Source organism: Crocodylus siamensis, chromosome 9, assembly GCF_052110815.1.
Source record: "Crocodylus siamensis isolate JL-2025a chromosome 9, ASM5211081v1, whole genome shotgun sequence".
NCBI classification, from domain to species: Eukaryota; Metazoa; Chordata; order Crocodylia; family Crocodylidae; genus Crocodylus; species Crocodylus siamensis.
In genome coordinates this window covers 39,328,767-39,341,831 of record NC_143403.1, presented here as the reverse complement: position 1 = coordinate 39,341,831, position 13,065 = coordinate 39,328,767, and the positions used below count along the sequence as shown (strand labels likewise).

At 50.5% G+C, this 13,065-nt stretch overlaps 1 protein-coding gene across 6 annotated transcripts in view; it reads right to left on the bottom strand.

Moving 5' to 3' along the window:
- Positions 1-13,065, bottom strand: part of MTSS2 (MTSS I-BAR domain containing 2) — a 104,404-nt gene that overhangs the window by 90,341 nt on the left and 998 nt on the right. The window lies entirely within an intron of this gene.

The following is a 13,065-nucleotide window of genomic DNA, read 5'->3' as shown; positions in this document are numbered from 1 at the left end:
TTACTGTTTGCCAGGGGCATCTGATTATCTTTTGACATGCCTTATTCAAGTAGGGGGCATCTCAGTCTTTTTCACTGGGGAGGGAGTTGCCCCACTTCCAAGCCAGCACTCTTGCCACCAGATCACATAGTCTCCCCTCCAGCCCATGTAAATATAAGTTGGCAAACTCTGCTTTTCCAGCAGTGAAATTGCTTAAGTCTCCCCACTTTGGAGTCTGGGGAGCAAATGGCAGAATTTCACCATCACAAGGCAAAGGACAGAGGGAAAGAATCAAAGCCTCCAGGATATCTGATCTCAGTAAATTATCCTAGCTTAGTTCTCTGGCCTTGCTAGCTCTGTAAGAGTTGTCCTAGTTGGTGATGGTCTGTGGCAGGGAAGAGGAGACCTCGAGGGCCAGTACACAGAAGATTAGCTGAGCTTGCATCACCTCTCCCAACGGTCTCTCTAAAGCAACAGCAGAAGAAACTTCTTTGTTGTGCAGGTCAGTCAAACAGGAAAGTGAGTCAGAAACTGAGGAGAACAGCCCCTGGCTGGGGAGTAGGGCTCCAAGGGAACCTAGGAGGGCAGGGATGCCCAAAAAGAAACCCTTCAGTGGATGGTGGGCAAAACAAGGGGGAAGAGCTGTTATCGCTAGATCAGAGGGGGATCCACAGGACTCTGCAAGACAACCAGTGGGTTCCACTGTCTATCAACCACCTCTGAGCAGTAACAACCACCGGCCCCTTGCAAGTATAGCACAAGAAGCAGCTACCATAAAGCTGCCTGCTCCAGCAGGAGCAGCTGGAATCAGCTCCAGAGCCATCCTAACACCAGTTGCTCTCTCCCTATCTGCTGCCTGCTCTACATCCAGCACTAACCAGGGGGTCCTTCCTCCCTCCTGCCCCTTAACCATTCTTCCCCTCCATCAATGGCAGGGGGCAAGCCAACCATGGGGTACATGGGGATGCTCTTCCCTGCTCTCCCTCATGGGGTATGCCTGATGCAGGCAGGTTCTTCTCTCCTGGGCCCAGCAGGTCTGGGGTTCTGTTCCCCAAAAGCCATAGGAGGAGAACCGATACTGGGGAGCTGACATGCTTGGGAAGGGTTCACTGTGGCTGGTTTCTTTCCCCACACAGAGCGAAGGGGAGGCCAGGCTAATGGGAGAAGCATTCAGGATGCCACAGCTCAGAAACACTGGGATTTGGGCTGAGTGAGCTGAGAGTACTGGTCAGGGCTTGTGGAGAACCTGTGTTTCCTCAGCTCAGATCAGGGAAGTGGAGTACTGCCATGCAGTCAGTCCACAACAAACTGGTCTTGCTACCAGGGGTTGACCATGGCCTCATCCAGCTTACTACACCCAACAGCCCACTAAGGAATATATAGAAATGGCTCCACTCAATGAGAGATGAGGGCCCATGGGACTGACAAGAAACAGAAGTCACCAGGATGTGCTCAAAGGAGATGTGCATGAGAAGAATGCAACTATGGGACATCTTAGAGAATGGTGAGAATGGGGCATGGACATTTGGGGAAAGCAGTGGTGGAGTTACAAAGTGTGAGTATATTTAAGCAACCAAGGCTGACTCTAGCAGACAGCTTTACCCTCAAATTGCACATGCTCCCTGCAACCCCCACAGCACAAGAAATACATCTAAAAACAAAAGTCCATTATTTAATCAAAGTCTAAAATCCTACAGGAGTCAGAGACGGCAGAAGAGTGGCAACCACTAGCTACTTCCAGCCTTAAATGTCCTAGTACAAAGCTGCCCACCAAAGGTTATTGAGGTTCTAAAGGGTTTCACTGGCTTGCTCCCTCATGCTTCCACTTGGCTCTGTGATTCATTGTTAAACTCATTAAGGATAGCAAAGGGAGGAGCAATGAGGCAAGATCAAATGAAAGGGAAGGTATATTCAGATACCCATTGCTGATCCAACCTTTGGCACAAGTGCAAAGTAGGGCTTGAAACTCTGCCCTGAGAGCAACAGCAAGACATCTTAGCTGTTCTGTCACCACGCCTAGTACTGTAGCAAAGAGGGGGGACCAGGGCTACCACCCCAGGAACCAAAGCGAAGGGTGTTAACAGGTGCTGCCCAGCCAGGGTGGGGTGTGGCATGGAACCACGAGCAGCTCATTTGGGAGGACATGGGAATGGAGGGGGGTGGTTCCTGCTGCTGTATGGGCTCCCGGGCAAGCATGGGGGGCATATGCCCCCCACATCTATGCACAGGACAAGGGCAGGCTGCTGCTACGGGGCTGCCTTGGGCACCAAACTTCTTTGCTACGGTACTGACCACACACCTGAACAAGAGCAAGGCAAGGACAATTTGTGTGTGCACACATGTGCATATAGAGGTCAGATTTTGCATAAACTGCAACATGTTGGGTGAATGCTAGGTGCTGAGCTCTTTGGAAGATGTGGCAAAAAATGTCCTACCAGTGAAATCAGCTGAATGAGCCTTCAAAGCCAAGTGCTGGTAGCTACATTGCTTGGGATATTATAGATAGGGTTCCTCGGACTACTTGGGGACAAAGTGCTATTAAGACTTCTATTTCTTCCCCTTCTTGATGCTTGCTGTTAATATACCTTAACTCTACAGAGACAACTCCCAGGTCCCTCCTGCATAGCTCATGTTCTACCCAGCTAGGCACATTTTGTTCTTTTAATTTCTTAATCTCTTTCAGTGGTTCTTTCCCATTCCCCACAGCTATGATTCATCTGTAAGAAGAAGCATGATGATACTGCAAGGAAAGCTATTCCTGGGAAATCTTTGACTTGGTTTGAAGCAGTAAGCAGCAGATGTCTTGCTTGAGTGCTAGCACAGAGGAATTTGAATAAATCTGAGAAGCACCTTCATTTGAGGATTATTTTCCCTGTGGACTGAAAACTGGGAGCCTGCTGAGTGATGTGATGTCCATTATTCCTACCCTAGGCAGAGCAGCATGATTCAAGGCAACAGTGTCGGGAAACTTGGGTTGTGTTCTTAGCTCTCCTACTGATTTCCTGCATGACTGTGACCAAGTTATATCCCTGCTACATGAAAGGCCAGAGTGAAGGTGAAGTCAGCCAAACCAAGGCTTAAAGCAGGCTGGGTTGTGTGGGAAACACAGACAGGATTTACAAAAATCAACTGAGAGAGAAGAGATGAGTGTGAGGTGAAAGGGGCATGCTCAAGGCACTTGGATAACAAAGCTACTCAAGTCTCAGCATTTTGTTACGGTGATGAGATGCTGTGTCTGTAACAGCAGTGAGTAAGAGACTTAAGTGTGGGAGGACAGACTGAATTTGGTGACAGGCTTATAGGGTCCTTTTCCAGGGGTGCCTGTAGGAGAATCCTCCCTGCAGGAAGGGACTGTGCCCAAGTTTCCCATTAGTGTTTATTTCTCTCTTCTCTTGCTAATAAAAAGGGATCTGGCCCTTGGGTATTTGCAATTCCAGGTGAGTCACTAGTGGTGATATGAATAAATGAGATTATTCCACCAGAGGCCAATAACCAGGCCTAGCCCTGCATGAGGGCCACAGGAAGCTTTATGCAAAATGCTCCTAGACAATAACTTCAAGGACTGCTAACATAAGATGTTCAGGAGACAATGTGGCAAACACCCAAGACTGTTAGAGTCTGCAGTTGGAGATGCATGTGTTAATTAGGCTTCTGAAGAGCTACAAGCAGCCTCCCTATAACCTAAATCAATTTACTACCTTTTGGCTTTCCCGTGTGCTCTACTCAGCACCTGCTAGTAGGAAGCAGAGTGCTTACTCCAGTGGATACAAACACTATGGATGGGAACACCACTGACCTCCTCTCCATCCCTTTGTATTTATACCATAGGCGATATGACCTCTCTTTTTCCCCTGACATCCACACAGCTGAATCCTATAGAGGCCCAAGTACCAACAGAGGCTGATGCTCCCAGGAACAAATCCTTAGCACAGGAGGGTGTGGCTCACAGGAGACAGAAATGGCTATGATGCTTCAGTGAAGTTCACAATAATGAAGCAACTTTGTCCTGATTTGTAGGAAGTACTAGGCCAGTGATCATAAGCTGGGGTTACCTCATGGCTATCCCAAGGGCCCCATGATATATATCACAAGGGAAATCCATCCCATTCACTTCACTGGCTTGGCTCTGACTCTAAACAGCTCCTTCTTCTCTTAGTAACCTTTAAACTCTGCCTCCCCCATGGCAGTGATGATCTTTGAGCACTGAATATACAATAAACTCTGCCTAACAGATGAATCCTACTGAGCCAATCTATGTACCGTTCCTTGCCCTCCAACATTAGGAGCACAGAGGGGGATACTAGGGATATTAGGGACTAGGATATGAGGATACAGGAAGAACTTTATGAGGTTCATTAGAGGTGAACTCACCCCTCGCAGGGTACATATCCACACCTGAGTAACAGGGACAACATAGTACATGCTGAGAATGCTCAAAGAGTTCTTACTCGTTGTTTCATAGAGGAAAATTTATCCTGGTTCATGACTGGCTGGAAGAATTCATGGAGTGAATTGGAAAGCTCCTACTGCTCGTCTCCTGGGAGATAAACTCTATTGAGGAGATCTCAAACAATACAGTCCAACTGTGCATGGAAATGACTGCCTCCTGAATGGCTGCTGCTGAATGACACTGGAGTCAACACCAATCAGACTGCATATGCAAATCTCTGCCTCTTGATGGGCCCATCCAAAGTGAAGAATAGTGCATTTCAACCCCATTTGATTCAGCATGGAGAGCCCTCCAGATGGAAAAATTCAGAACATATAGAATAAGAACAACATTGACTTAATGCTTTGATGGGCATCAGTCATTTCCCTTGAAACACTAATTAAGTTCAGCTTAACATGGGTCAGAATTTGCCTCCCTAGCCAGTGAACCTCAAGGTTCAATTACACAGAAGTCAATATTTATGCAGGATATTATTCAGCTACCCAGAATGAGATGTTGGATTCTAACTGCTTTTCAACCAGCCTACCCAACTTGCACACATTACTGATCATACACGTTACAAATTCCCATGCTGTGCTGATTGGAAAACAGTGCAGCTATCCAACCTGAATGCTGAGATTTGCATATTAGACAGTTAATTGACAGGTGATTAGCAACTGTAGAATATGCAAATCCCTATGCTCTTGTTACTTCCTGTACTCTTTGAATATCTCCACAGTATGCAAATCCTCATGCTCAGGCATACAATTAATAGCCAATCAGAGTGCCAGGATAGTTAATGACATTGGAATGCAGCTACCAGCCAATTTCCGTATCCATGCAGTAGGAAAAGCTGCTGCTTTTGCCTTCATCCATATGCCCACAACAAATATGACCAATGTGATGTCTCATTCCATACATCAGGTAGAAAATGAAAACATCTGTCCCTAAATTAAGTCTCAACAATTAATGCATTAATATAGTCTCAGAGATCAGTGCAGTTAACAGTACCCTCAGTGCCCTTCTGCTCACTGGTCATTCATTTAACTCATTATTGTTAGCATCCTGTAAACAGAAAGCACCCTCAAATTCATGTTCTCATCATACAGCTCTCCACTGTCAGATCTGGCCTTTGGCTACAAACCTCCTCCCAGCTTGACACTACACAGGGAACAAACTGTATGGTGTGGATGTCTGGCATTTGCTGTTAAGATGCCATCTAGTTATAAAACTCTCCAACATGAAATTACAACACAAGAACTCACTATGCAAAACCCAGACAATTGGCCCTTTTTTTTTTATATTAAACTAACAGGAGATCCCTATGTTGACACATAATTGCTCATGCATGAACCAAGAGAATAATGTGGTATATACAACTGCATTATGTCCTTATACAATACCTGCTTCTCATGTTAGTTGCTTTCTCTAGTAGCTAATGTACCGCATATGCCAACGTGACCATGGCCCCGCCTCCATCATGGATGAAAATGTACATCCCATGTGGGCCTAGCATGGGAAAGCCTAGAACAGACACACAACTCAAACTCTATTGAGGACCACTTGCTAGGTGCACTTTCCAGGAGAGGGTCACCATTGTAGGATGGATGGATCAACTCTGATCAGACAGGAGCCTCCTCAGTGTATTTGCAAATAGGAGATGTAACTGCGCAGGCAGCTGCACGTACAGATTAATGAATGGCTGTGCAGTGAGGACACATTTGCTTTTCAAACATTTTTTTCCTTTAATAAAGTGCTTTAATAAAGAATTATGGCAGGCCACTGGTATTGAATGGTGGCACCATATGGCTTGCAGGTCCTGTGTCTTGAACCTCTGGCCTAGAGGAAACCCTGGCTCTGGATGCCCTGTCTGCCTATAGCCCATAATAGCACACAGGACTGTTGGGTTCACAGTTCTGGACTGGGCCTTTCTGAGGGTGGGTGAAGAAGCAAGATGGATAGGAGTCAAGATGGATAGGAAATAAGCAAAAGAAGGGATCCAAGGAACATTAACTGAGCTGCCCTGGCTTCACATTCCTAGAGCTCTAAGATACGCAGACGGGGAGGTGATTTTCCAGCTTCCACGTGCATCTGATACTTCATATAGAGCCTTGAGAGGGGTGTGAGGAGTGTATTTATAACACCTACTTGGGGTGTGCACATGCAGTGGGAAACTCGATTTTCCTGTCACAAGTGATATAAATAACAGCAGTAATAACTAAACAACACAGCATAATGCAGTGATTATAGTCTAGTGGTATCTCTCCAGAGCCTCACACATGGCTCATTTTAAACAGTCAATATAAGTCACTTTATATTGTTATCAAGAGACACCACATCATCAGGCTTTCTTGGTTGGGGGGAGGGGGGCGGGGAGATGATGACACCAGTGTTTTCCACTGAGAAGTATGGCTGGAACACTAACTTACAGAACCACTGGTAGATGTATTATGTTTGCCTACAAGTAGTGGGAAACAACCATGAGTAATATGGATGTATTTGGTCATGAGCCATTAGAAGCTATTTCATTAGAGCACTAGGCCAATCACAGCCTTTTGGCCAACCAAAAATTTCCAAAGAGCATCTGACTTGCAGAACCACAGGAATTAGAAAAGGGAAAGCTCCATGAAATCATCCAGTCTGTTCCTTTGGAGCCAAGGCAGCCCTGGGCCATAGCATCTAGTTTGCTGCCCAATCTAGCTCTGAAAGACTCGTTTAATGACTCTTCCACCACTTCCCTTGAGAGACTTCCCCACACTCAGCCAGACAGGAGGGTCTTTGTTAGGGCAAATCTGTTAAGACATTGTTTCCAGGTCTTTGGCCTAGACATCCTTTTGCACAATTGTGTCTGTTGAGTCCTGCCTAGTCAAGTCCTCTGGATGTTTGTGGAGAGTGACGGCAGGATACCTGACTGCATATGACTCCCCACCACCTCTTGAGCCCAGATATGCACGGTTAGTTCTGCTACTCAAGAACACCGGAGCTCTGGGATTCTCTAGTTCTTTCCAGGTTGTCCCAACATTTATAACTCCCGATTAAAATGAGTTGCTCAGTGCTGGGCTTTTTCTCTCAGCTGCAGAAAGAAAGTAACAAATTCTTCACTTAGATCCATGGGGGCCAACCTTGTGGCAGGCATGCCACAAGGTAAGCCCAGCGCCCTCTCCAAGTGCCACTCCAATCCCTTTCTCCTGCCTGATCTGTTGCTTTGCTCTGCTCTCTCCTGCCTGCTCTATCAGGCACTGCTCTCCTTGCTCCCTGCTGGATCTGCTATATGCCCCACAAAGTGACTGTGATGCTACTTATGGCACATGTGCCACCACCCCTAGTTCAGATGATGCTTCTAACCATTTTAGAAAGTCAGTGCTGTGCTTCTGGCATGAGGAACAGTTTCCACAGGACACCTCCCCCCCAACATATTTTATCATGCCCCCTTGTTGCACTGCCCCAGTGGCTCTCAGCCTGGGAGACCTTTGGGACAAAAGAGGGCCCAGCATTCTTACAGGTGCTGCAAAACAACCAGTGGTTATGGTTATGTTTGCCCATGGCTCCAGGCTAGCTCCCATGTGAGCATGGCAGGTCCTGGAGGCACATGCAGATCCCAGCTAGTGGATCCATGAAAGTGAAACTGGAGGAGTCCCTAAGTAGCCTAACTCCTCCCCTGGCAATCTGCCACTAGGTGAGCAGCAGAGAGGTGCAAATGCCTCACCCCCTGGCCCTCAATGCCAACTGATCCTGAGGGGGGGGCAAACCCGGAGTCACTCCAGCTAGGAAGATCCAAGGAACCTCTTGGACCTTGTTCCTCAGAGGAATGAATGGCTTTTGCTTCTGAGGGAGCTGTGAGGCATTCAGCCTCCAACAAACACCCTTCAGCCCAGCCCCTAGAACTGCCTGAAGGGAAATATCCCGGTTCCTAAGTCAGCAGGAAAACCACAAGGAAGACACGAAGGCCTGTTTGCCACCCCTGGTCACATCCTGAGCTGCCCCCTCCACCAAGACTGAATTCCCTGGCAGGGGGCTCCCAGGAGGATTACAAGGCAAGAAGAGAAACTGGAAGTCAGGACAGGCTTCAGGGACTAGTTCCCAACATGTCCCATCATCCTGCCCTGAACTGAAGTCCAAGTAGTTCTTTGAGAAAGGGGCTTGTCAGGACAGGGCCTTCCTGACTGTTGGAGGCAGTGGGGAGGTCTTCTACAGTAACTTAGTGCCCCAATTCAGGCTGAGGGCAGGGAAGGGTGCTGAGGGGTCAGAAGGAGCTGCCTCAAGAGCTCAGGAGAAGGCCTGCAAGCACTGACACAGCAACAGAGACGGCAGGGGACACTTTGGCATTAGACACTTTCCAGTACAGCTGCAAAGCCAGCAGTACCCAATGCCCTGCTGGTAGCTGCTGAAAGGAGCCCAGCCTGGCACCACGAAGCAGACCTGGGCTACCTCTGGCCTCTGTGCTGTGGGCCCAGCTGGTCCTCTTTGGCTCAGGGCACAGCAAAATGCTATCCATCAGTAGCTGACAGGAATGGCCTCCACAGAGGGAGCTGTGCGCAGCAGGGAGCCCAGGGGAGTCTTACAAGATCCAGAACAACCCACAATAGGGAGAAGAGGGTGGGAAACCTCCAGGAACCTCCTCCTTCCTTCCCACCTGAAACATGTTGCTTGGCACCAGATGCAGGAGGAGAGGATACAATGCCAAGCCCAGGGGCTATAGAAGGTGGGGAAGAGAGCAGATGAAGAGGCAGTGCTGGCCTGTGGTGCCCTAGGGGGTATGGATAATGCAGAGCCCTGTAACCTCTTCCTGCTGTGATCCCCATGTCTCGCATCCCTGCATGCACAGAGTTGCCCAGCCCAAAAAACTTCCCCTCAAGCCTCCTCCCCCTAGCTATCAGTAGCCCTTATTGCCCCACAGGATCCTTAGGCCTTGCCTGCTTTTTGGGACCTCCCCACAGTCAGTGCCCCTCCATGGATTCAGCAGGCCCAGAGCCAGATCTGCCCAGTACTCCTCATTCAGTTCCTGGGGCCACAGCTGTTGGGTGCCAGTAAGGAACCAGTTTGTCAGTGGCCCAGACCCAGGTCCACTCTTCCACAAAAGGCCTTGGTGACTCCATTTGCAGGAGGCTCCTCTGGAAGATGTGGCCCTGTGACTCTTGGAGTAATAGACACCTTGCCTCTCCTGAGACTGCAATGGCATGAAGAGGCCAAGGTGTCAGCTGGGACCTGGGCTCTCTTAGCCTGATCTCCCCCATCCCTCATGTCCCTTCCATCCTAACCAGTCCACATCACCCCCAGTTCCTCCATCCTGACCCCTCAGCTGTGCAGACATGGACTGTGGGGCTTGGGCAAGAAGCACCATGAACCCAGTCCCCAGGGAACTCTTCTACAGCATCCACAGACCTGGAAGCCTCCTGTACATCTGCAAGGGGCCTGGCCCAGGCAAATGATATTAGGCCTTCTCCAATTCAGGTGCAAAGGCAAATACCTTCCCCAAGACCCTGCCAGCAGGGATATATGGCAGCTGCTGCTCCCAGAAGTGGACACAAGGGCAACCCCAAAGTCCAGTGTTGTGCCATGATCTCCCACATGGCTGGGAAGGCTGCTACAATGTCCCCAGGACAGCACCTGGGTGGAGCTTGGGGGAGTGGGCAGCAGTCACGTCTCACTGGCAGGACCAACACTGGGGAAGCGGAGAGCTGCCTGCACCAGGGCCTGGTCTCCAAGACACTCAAATCTTTTGCCTTTGATCCTCCAGATGATTCCCCCCCCAGCTTCATCTTCCCTAGGCCTCTTCCTATCTGTCCCCGGGTCTCTCTCCCTTACCACGAACACAGCGCCAACTGTGGGTCTCCTTGTACTCACTTTGAAGCCCGGGAGCATGCCTGCTCTCCTTGAGTCCACTGGGGTCTCCTGAGCCCTCCGTTTCTCCCCAGCTGCCTGAGGCCATCAGTTCACTGCAGGGCAAGGTCATTTCTCCAAGGACATTTGCTCTGGAGGAGAATCACCCTGTGGAAATGTGACAGACTGCTCCCAACCCCTCAGGCATTTGGCCTTGCCCCCTGACTCAGTTCTGGGCTGTATTGCTCACACTAGGCCTGGGAAGCGTCAGGGGCATCACTGGGCCTCTCCTTCTGGCATCTGTTAGATATATTCCTGCTGGAAATACCCAGGGGCACCCAGGGAAGGCTGACAGGCCAGGAGAGAGCTGACAGGGGTGGTTCTGTGGGACCCTCTTCCTTTCTCTGCCCCTGTCAGTTTAGTCACTGTGGCAGTCACAAGCTCCTCTGCCCCATCAGAGGCTGCTGGGTGCTGGACCTACAGGCTTAGGAGATGACAGTTCAGGCTGCCCCATCTACCAAGAGCTCTCCCATGCAAGGGGACTGTGTGCGTAGCCCGAGGCTCTGCGTTCCTCACCACTCCAACCAGACAGCGCACACAAAGGCCTTGCATTCCTGCAGTTCAGAGTCCCCCTGGGGTCCCTCCCCCTCCTGTCAGGCTCCACAGGGCCAGCTGGGCACTCATGGCCTTCCAGAAGGTTACAGCCCCACAGATGGCCTACTCATGCTGCACACAGTGGGAATTTGGCTCCCCCCTCACATGGTGGCTCCTGCAGGGGCAGGCAAGTTGCACACAGGGCAGCAGGCTGTCCATCACAGCAGCCAGCCAAGCTCTGATGCTCATGAGAGCACAGGCACTGAGGAAGAAGGGGCTGTTCCCCTGGGGCAGAGCTGCACCATCACTACCACCCTTTGGGATAGGCCTGTGTCAGCTCTGTCCCCTTCCCACTCCTCAAGCCTCCAGCAGTGCTCCCAAGTACAGGCTTCAGCACAGGAGCAGCCCATGTCTACAGTGAGTGAAGGGGCAAAATAGAGGGGGAGCGTGCTGGGCACTGGTGGTGCCTGAAGTGTCTACCCTTGGCAAGTTCAGACCTGGAGTGGAGCTCAGCACTTAGCCCAGTGACCCACAAGAGGCATCCTACCCCAGCAGCCGTGGACCCCGACAGGCAGTGCAGGAGCTGAGAGGCAGCAAGCCAGCCACTGCTGCAGCAGGAGCCACAGCCTATTCAAAGATTGTCATGGGGGGGGGGGGAAAGATGAAGTCTCAAGTCTCCAAGAGGCCAAGGAGAGCTGGAAGGAATGCCTGAAACAGCGAGCCAGCAAGGCCTCAAGAACTGATAGGAGGTTTAAGGGTCCCCAGTCAGCACCCCTCCATCTGCAGTACCCTACAGTCCTCAGGCCTCCCCAACTCCCAGGGCCCAGCAAAGTGCCTGGGAGCTAGTCAGTCAGGCAGACCCCCTTCCCCTGCAGCACAGGGCAGCCCTGCTCTCCAAGGCTCTGGGTGGAGCAGCGCTCCCGCGTCTAGGACAAGGCAGGAGCACAGGGGGCTGTGCCAGTAGCATCCCCTTGTTGCTCAGTGCAGGAGTGGACGCTTGCTCATCCTATTCACTCCTGCCAGGGAAAGTAAAGCTGCACCCCCCACCTCCCCACTGGAGCCAGATGGCAACTAGCAAACAAGACGGATGCCAAAGGAAAGGGAGGGGGAACTCACCAACATCACATCCCTTCTCTGAACAGCTGGTGCTAGCCACCCTCAGAGATAACATTGGACTAGCTGGGCCTCAAGGCTATGCTGGGTGGGCAGCTCCCCGCTTTGGAAATGGCTAGAAGGCCCTTGCAGGCTTGGTCTGGGTGTGATCTGGGGGACTCCGCCATTCTCCTGATGCTTGGGGACTGTGCAGGTTGCCACAGCCTGGCTTGCCAAAGCCTTGTCATCAGGCAACCACCATGCCCCTGAGTAGGAACTCTCAAAGACTTGCTTAATGCTCCCACTCACTGCCACTGCCACCTACAGCCTTGCACCACCCAGAAAGCAGGTGAGAGGCAACGAACACTCCCCAGAGAACCAGGCACACATCAGCCTCCTGCCCGCCTGGGGGGCTTGTTTGTAGCTGGTGCTGCTGCTTCCCTCACTACTGCTCTGGCAAGGTGCAGGGCCTGGGTGCAAGCCTACCTCCCGGGGGGGAGTTGCATTAGAGTCCTCTTCCACTCTGTCATGGGAAACTCCCCTTTTTCTGTCTGTGATCTTTTTCATCAGGTGCCCTGATAGACCACAGAGGCACCTCCATCCGGGTCAAATGGAAATGCCATCCAGCTGTGAAGGAGTTAATCCCTTTCTCTGCTCAGCTTTATATTTTTTTCGCCCTGCCTTGGCAATGACAGCATTGTCTGGACTCCGGCTGCAGCAAGAAGCTGGAGAGAGGGAGGAGGCGGAGGAGGGGATCTCTCCCTTCCAAACACCCAGAGTGAATGTGGTTACAAGGCAGGGACCTGGGAGCCAGTATCATCTGTCCCTTCCTGGCACAATTCTGTGCCCTGAGGAAAAATCAGCCTGTTCTCTCTCTGCATGCCAAACTGGACAGCGAAGGCTGGTGTCTATCTCCACTCCATGCCCTCATTTCACCACCAATCTATTTTTTTTATTAAATCCCAGGCTTTTACAATAAATCACAAACTCCTGGGCAAAGCAGCAAATCAAAGCAGTGGACAACTGAAGAAACAGGAGCTTGGGGGTCTTTTGTGTTTAAAAAGAAAAGGGTGGCACTTTGGGAGGCTGCACCCATCAGTGACTAGAGAAGGGAAGCGAATCACAGCTGGAAATATTTAGATCTCTGCCTC